The sequence below is a fragment of the Urocitellus parryii genome, unplaced genomic scaffold (genome assembly GCF_045843805.1).
Source record: "Urocitellus parryii isolate mUroPar1 unplaced genomic scaffold, mUroPar1.hap1 Scaffold_37, whole genome shotgun sequence".
Classification (NCBI taxonomy): Eukaryota; Metazoa; Chordata; class Mammalia; order Rodentia; family Sciuridae; genus Urocitellus; species Urocitellus parryii.
Genome location: NW_027553327.1, coordinates 6,776,689 through 6,783,929, shown reverse-complemented (window position 1 = coordinate 6,783,929; position 7,241 = coordinate 6,776,689).

The window sequence follows — 7,241 nt, the reverse complement described above, 5'->3', positions numbered from 1 at the left end:
AGGGAATAGTCTCAGAATCCATACCTGTAGGGGAAAGGAAGGAAGCAGAAATGAGCTTTGATACCCTCTCAACAAAGGAACTCTTTGGAGGTCAATGCTCTGTGGTAGACAACTGGAATACAGGGATCTCCATGATTTGTGCCTACTCCCATGAGTACCCCAGATTTGCTTCATTATCAGATTTTCCAGTATTTCTCCTTCCAGGGCAAGCCACTGATTATGAGTCCATATAAGAAGCCTCTTCTTTCTCCACACAAAATGAGTGATGAATTGTCCTACCCAGAACTATGTCCTTCCTCTGCCTCTCAACTCCATTCCTAAGTGAGGCTTCAGGGAAGCCACTGTCCATTTTCATTTTGCAACCATGGATCAAGCTTAACTTTTTTTTCTCTTTTGGTCAGCTTTTCCTAAGTGCCACCTCTCATCTCCACGTAGCAAAGGCATGAGCTGAGTGTGGTGTACAATGGCAGGGGTGGGTGACATGGGGTCTGAATCACCAGCTAATGCAGGTCACTTGTGTCTGTCCTCTGCACATACCCAATCCCAGATGCACTGCTTCAGTTTTACAGTGCTGTTGGCTCTTAATGTGATGAAATCATGACTCCAACAAAACTTTGTTCACCATGGGTAGTTCTGGCCATAAGTGTAACCACTGACCCATGATGAGGTATTTTGACTCTACCAGGACTCGGAAACATGTCAGGAACTCTTTGTTAAATGCTACTAATGGCATGACTTAGCTCCAGAAACCTATCTGCTAAGTTTTTCCAGTTGCTACTTATCATAACTTCACGTGCCATGTATTCCCATTATACTACTGCCTATATTATACAACCTATTGGGTTTTATGTCCCAAGTAACAAAATTGCCTGTACCATGTGCCTTTCCTGCTCTGGGCTCCCCTCCAGTCTGGAAGGCTTCCACACTATTGCATAGTGGGCTAGTATTCCCAAGCATAGGATGATTCTGCCCTTCAAACCAGAATGGTCTTGCAGGCACTATGTTTTCCATTTATGGTGGGATAGTCCAGAGACAGTTATTTGTCCCTTATTTTGTAGAGGATGTTCTGGTGTACCAAAGATCACCCAGTCTCCTAAATATTTCACTACGTTTAGGTAATAAAATGTTCCGTGTCTATACCCTTTGAAATTTCCTTTTGTTTCTTTAAAAAAAATAAAGTATATATGGGAATGTTCTATGGCACTCCATTGAAACATAGAACATATTTTAAACATTTTCTCCTGGTTATGAAGTGCACTCTATTAATCCAAAGCAATTTAACTTAAGCTTCATTTGTGCTTCATGAACTTGAATTATTTTTAGACTTCCAACTTGCATCATGACCTGAAATGAAGTGGAACTATTGAGAAACAAAAACTAAATGTCATGTAGTTTCCTAAGTGTATTAAAGGAAATCCACTATATCTTGGGGGCAGTTTGGGATATAGAGCCATAGAAAAGCAAGTGCAAGGTTCTGCTAACACACTGCCTACGATTTCAGTGTGGATGGTTAAGATACTAGTTCAAGTTGAGATATTAAAAAAAAAAAACTGTTTTAAGGGAAGAGACATATAAACTGTCAAACCCTACAATGTTTTGTTTAAACTCGATAGCTGAGCCAGGCATAGTGTCAAGACCTGTAATCCAAGTAAATTGGGAGACCTAGGCAGGAGGTCCTAGGTTTGAAGCCAGCCATAGCAATTTAATGAGGTCCTCAGCAACTTAGAGATATACTGTCTCAAAATAAAAGGGACTGAGGATGTAACTCAGTGGTAAAGCACACCTGGGTAGTTCAGCTAAAGAAATAAAAAATGAAAATAAATACATAAATGTGATGACTGCACATTAACATTATTTTAATTTTTATTTTTTTACCTTTTTTTGTATCAGATAACTTTGTGGTCGATTCTAGTTCTTGTGTGCGTGCCTGCCCTAGTTCCAAGATGGAAGTAGAAGAAAATGGGATTAAAATGTGTAAACCTTGCACTGATATTTGCCCAAAAGGTGAGTGATAGCTTAGAATACTTTGGTTTGAACAGGGTCTTATACCAAGGCTTATATGGAGACCTTATACCAGGGTCTTTCATTTACTTTTCAATAGGCCAATGAAGTTAGCCTCAGAATAAACTCACTACCACAATGAAACCTTCCTGTTCCCCTATACTTCCCATGACTTTGGACAGTTCCCCAAAGTATCAACTAACAGTGCGTATTACTGGTTTTGAATTATGTCAACTAAAACGGTCCAGATAAAACTCAAGAGTTAACTTTCATAGGAGCTCAGAAATAATAAAATTCCATTTGGTAAGTAACAAATATTAGATGTTTGATACTCAACAAGGATTTGCATGCTTATTTTAGTATCATAGCTCATATTAGCTACTTTGCCACTCTACACAAAATTATCTGCTATGCATAAACAGGAATGCAAAGGGATATACCACATGAAATTTACTCTCCAGATCTTAAAATATTTTTTAAAAGATGTGCGAAATGACAATGAGGTTTACTATAAGCATTAAATAAATGTTGCAGATAATTCATACTGTAGGATTTTAGTGGAGGAAGAAATCCCTTCTAGCTGTGAGTGATCAAATTCCTCACCAGAATGAAGCTTAAATTAAGCAGGACCAAAGTATAGCTCACATCTTTCAAACATTATTAAGCTTCTCAAAGATTAAGGAGTTCCTTAGAAAATGCCAAACTTCACATTTACTTTTAGAGTGCCTTGTCTCCTCTCTCCCTCTCTTTTCTTCCCTTCCCCTTTCTCTACACACACACACACACACACACACACACACACACACACTATTATTTTAAATAAAGCCTTCAGAAAGCAGAGGTAACATTAGGTCCAAGTATTTAAATAAATGTCCCTTGACCCAAATTGATATGGTAACAACTCATATCATTCGTATTCTTTATTTGATGTATATTCTTCATTAGTCCAGTGTCTTTCAAATTACATGTTGTAGAATATTAGTAAGCCAGGAAAATATTTTGTTTAAGTGACCAGCAGTTTAAAGTATTTAAAGTAATGTTTTAGATTGGGTTAGAAAATAAGTAAATTTAATCTAGTAAGAAAAAGCAATGATTAATGAAGGCTTTTCTTTTTTATGTGGTGTATGAATGTCAGGTTTTAGTATAAAATACGGTTCTTACAAAGACTCATGCGAGGACATCTTTTTTTATTTAGGACAATATTTTAAGTAGGGACAAGAGTAAATGATGAATGAATTATTTTATTTTCCAGAAAAAAATAACTTTTTAATATTTCAATAAAATGTTGTTTCCTTTATCATGAGAGTGCAATAATTTATTGACCAAAAATAAGTTTTTCAGCCCGCTGACTGTGAGTCTTGTTTCTACAGCTTGTGATGGCATTGGCACAGGATCACTGATGTCAGCTCAGACTGTGGATTCCAGTAACATTGACAAATTCATAAACTGTACAAAGATCAATGGGAATTTGATCTTCCTTGTCACTGGTATTCATGGGTCAGTATTCAATTTTATTCAAAACTATTTTACAAAATGTAGACAAAACAGAAGAGATTCCTTAACTTTGCTGGATTCTTTTTAACCTAGAACAGTTTTACCTTCTGTTAATGCTCTTTGCCAATAAAACCAAGGCCAGTTCAAAAGCAGTGATAGTAAACCAGAGTTTTGGGATGGAGCTCCAGTTTGAATTAGATGGGAAAATATAAATTTGTAGGTAAGTTAAAAGTTATTGGCAGGGAATTCTCCTAAAATTTGTAGTTTGCATCAAGCTTGAGTTATTTTTAGTTGCTTTTAAGAAAATAATATTAATTAATAAAGTGGCAAACTTCATTCAAATTTCTAACTGATTAGGTCAAGATAATGTAAATTAATAATCCTTTAAAAATTTCCATGTTAAAGCAAATCAGATAACCTGGCATAAAACAAAGTTGGAATTCTCCTGAAACTCTTTCAGAAATTTTCTTTGCCTTTATGAAATCTTTTTATATTTTCTTGAGCTGGGAAATTACTATGACTGTAAGAGATCTATTAAACAAATTTCATTTTGGTAACACAAATTGGAACATTATCTGCATGCCTTCATTTCAGAACCACCTGCTGGTTTTAACTGGGAAAACAACCAAATTTGTATCCTTTGAATTGTAATAAAAATGCAGGAACATTCAGAGGCAAAATGGTTGGATTATGAGAGCTGTAACCTAATCAGTCCATGCTGGTTTGAATAGACTCGTGGTAATGAGGCAGGTGGGTATGGCTGAAGGTCTGTCCCAGAAGGGTTCATCTTCCCTTGCAGCCCCTTCCCCTCTCTCTGTTTTACTGTTGCCATGAATGAAGTTGTGCTTCTCCACCACACCCTTCTGCCATGATGTTCTGTCTCACCTTGAACCCAGAGCAATGGAGCTGGCCCACCATGAGCGGAACCTCTGGAACTGTGAGCCAAAATAAACTTCCACCTCTAAGTTGTTCTGGTTGGATATTTTGGTCACAGAGACAAAAAGCTGAGTAACCCAGGTGGGCTGTGAACAAAGCAGGTTTGTGTGAAAGAATCCTGGTAAATACTCCACTTCCAGAAGAGATGAATTGGGGTTCCCTGAGGAAGGAGAGATACTGTTTCCAACCACGTGAAAAATCCACCAAAACAACAGACCCATCATAACAAGGCAGGCTTCTCATATCACTGCCTTTGTCTCATAGGAAAGGTCTTTATTCCATTCTTTTCTTCTCAGAAGTTAACTCTGAGCTCTGACTTTGCTATGTGGGATGTAGAAACTTTTAGAGGTGTTACAGAGTCCCATGGTAGAGAAGGCTCACTATTGGTGGAGTGTTGCAAGCAGGATGTCCCAGGAAGGTTGCTATCCTGTCCCCTGACCATTGCAAGAACTGAGCATTTCCCAAGTAGATTCATGGAATTTGGAGGAAAGGTGTTGAGGTTCAGTCACATGAATCAGTAGTTAGGCTGATATAGTTCTACATTCAGTTCACATTGATTGGACCTCTACCTTCAAGTCTCACTGATGTGCAAGAAAGATTTTTAAGGTAATTATTTTTTATTTTATGATTCGGGAAAATAAGATGCCAAAGCCTCTCAGAGATATAAGGTGCTAGAACCCTGATCTCCTGCCTCCTTAAACACAGATTCACTTAGCCACACCTGCCAAGAAGCCATGTACCCTCTCTTGGAGGAAGAAGCTGACAAGGTATCTCTCATAGACTGCTTTCAGTCCCCTGCTTACCCGTGAAAGCTCTCCACAGTGCTGAGTGGGGACAGAACGAGGAAACCACTCGAGGGCAGGATGCCTGTAAGGGACAATGGAGTTTCTGAAGTACCTGTCCTTGGTGAGCCAAAAAGGTGTTTTCCAGAAATGCTTCTCCTACAAGTGTATCTTGAGAAGGTAGCAGAAGTCCATGTGGTCAAGCCAAGTGTGTTGACTTATTTGTGCACTCACTGTTGATGTCAAGCGCAGCTGTCTGACTGCATGAGGCCTGTGGGAGATGCAGGGATAAACAGGATGAAGACCTTGCTTACCACCTCACCTGGGCCATGACATCACCCCTCCTCTCCCGGAACCACCTTTATAAACTTTATAAACTCTTTATAAAGCAAGTTCTGGCACCTCCTCCTTTCCAGTATTCCAGTATTATATCCTGACACGGAGCAACCCCACAAGGTAGTACCAAGTGGCCCAAGGTCACAGAGCTTGCCAAAGCTAAGACTTGAAGCTGACTTTCTGCCAGCAGAGTGCTTTTCCTTGGCCAGCCTCTGAACACAGATAAGCAAACTGGGAGGTGAAGGTGGCATCAGGGCATTGCATTGAGAGATTGCTGCAGCAGTTGGAGAAAGGGATTGTCCTTTCTGCTGATGGAGCCTTTTTCAGGTGACTTTCTAGTCCTGCTTCTGGATATCCCACCGAAAAGAAAAAAAAAAAAAGCCTGGCAGGTTTCCTGGGCCGGCTTACAGACAGGGCCAAAAAGACTTTGCAGGTGGACTGGCACCTAGGACCAAGAACAAGGATTCTTTCTCACTCCGTGGCTCTTCAGCGACTCCAGGCTCTCTGCCCCCTAGAGGTTAGATAAACTTTTAAATTGGGAAGGATGGTAAGAGATAAACTAGTGAAGCAGCCCATCCCTACCCCCAGTTTATAGGGCAGAAAAGTGAGGTTCAGGTCAGCCTGAGTCAAGGCTTACCTGGTCCCCTATATTCAAACCCTCCATTGTTCTGCAGCTGGGCTCCCCAGACAAGTACCAAGTCCTGCTTCAGGGAGGAGAGTGACTGGCTTTAGCGTGTACAGTCTATTAGGTCAAACTGAGGATAAAAAGAGAAGCCCTGATTTGAGGGTCTTAGCTTCTGTCAATCTCATATCTTTCTCAAGCTTGACATTCACTAAACACCAGATTCTGAAAACTTCCATTTAAAGGAAATCTCTTGACTGATTAGCTCTCTGCTTTATCCTAACCAACTGCCTTTACTGAACACACCCCAGAAAGCGAAAGGTCTCTGGAGAATTGATTGTACAATCCTTGCTCTCCTATTCAGGGGCCTGAGTCTCTGAGAACACCTGGACTGGAATTCCTCTAAATGATCTGGTTTCCACATTGACTGTTCTCAGACCCTCCATGAATATACAACCACGAGCAACTTATGGATTTTTTGAGGCCAGTCGGATCTGGCAATCTGCAATGTGTGCATTTCATATGAACACTCTCCTGCCACACGTGTTTTGAATGGGGACCCAGGACCAGGCTGGGTTCTCAGTTTGGAAAGGATATGCTACCTAGGGGTATCTCCTTAGTAGCTGGGGTTGTGGAAATAGCAGGAAAGAGAGGGCTGTGGTGAAGATATCATCTCCAACCCGAAGAACCAAGGGGGATGATTTACAGGCCTGAGAGTCTAGCACCTGATTCAGCAGAAGCCCTTTGCTTTATTGCTCCCTGTGAAATTCAATCATTCTGGGGGAGGGCCTTTGTCCAGGAAGGGGGAGTTACAGGCTCTAGTTAGGTTAGGATTAAATTGCTGATTTCAGCAAATGGAAACTAATGACCATTGCTGGTCTCCCATTTGCACAGACACCTGCAGAGGCAACTCAGCCTCCCCAGTGAGGGGGACTTGAAGAGGATGAGGTTTGGGATAAGCTTCCTAGGACAGGTGTGCTATTCAAATGCTTTTGGGCAAGTGGCCCTTACCTCTAAGACTCTGACATTTCAAAGAGCTAGTTTCTTGCTGGTCCTTCTTTTCTTTACTA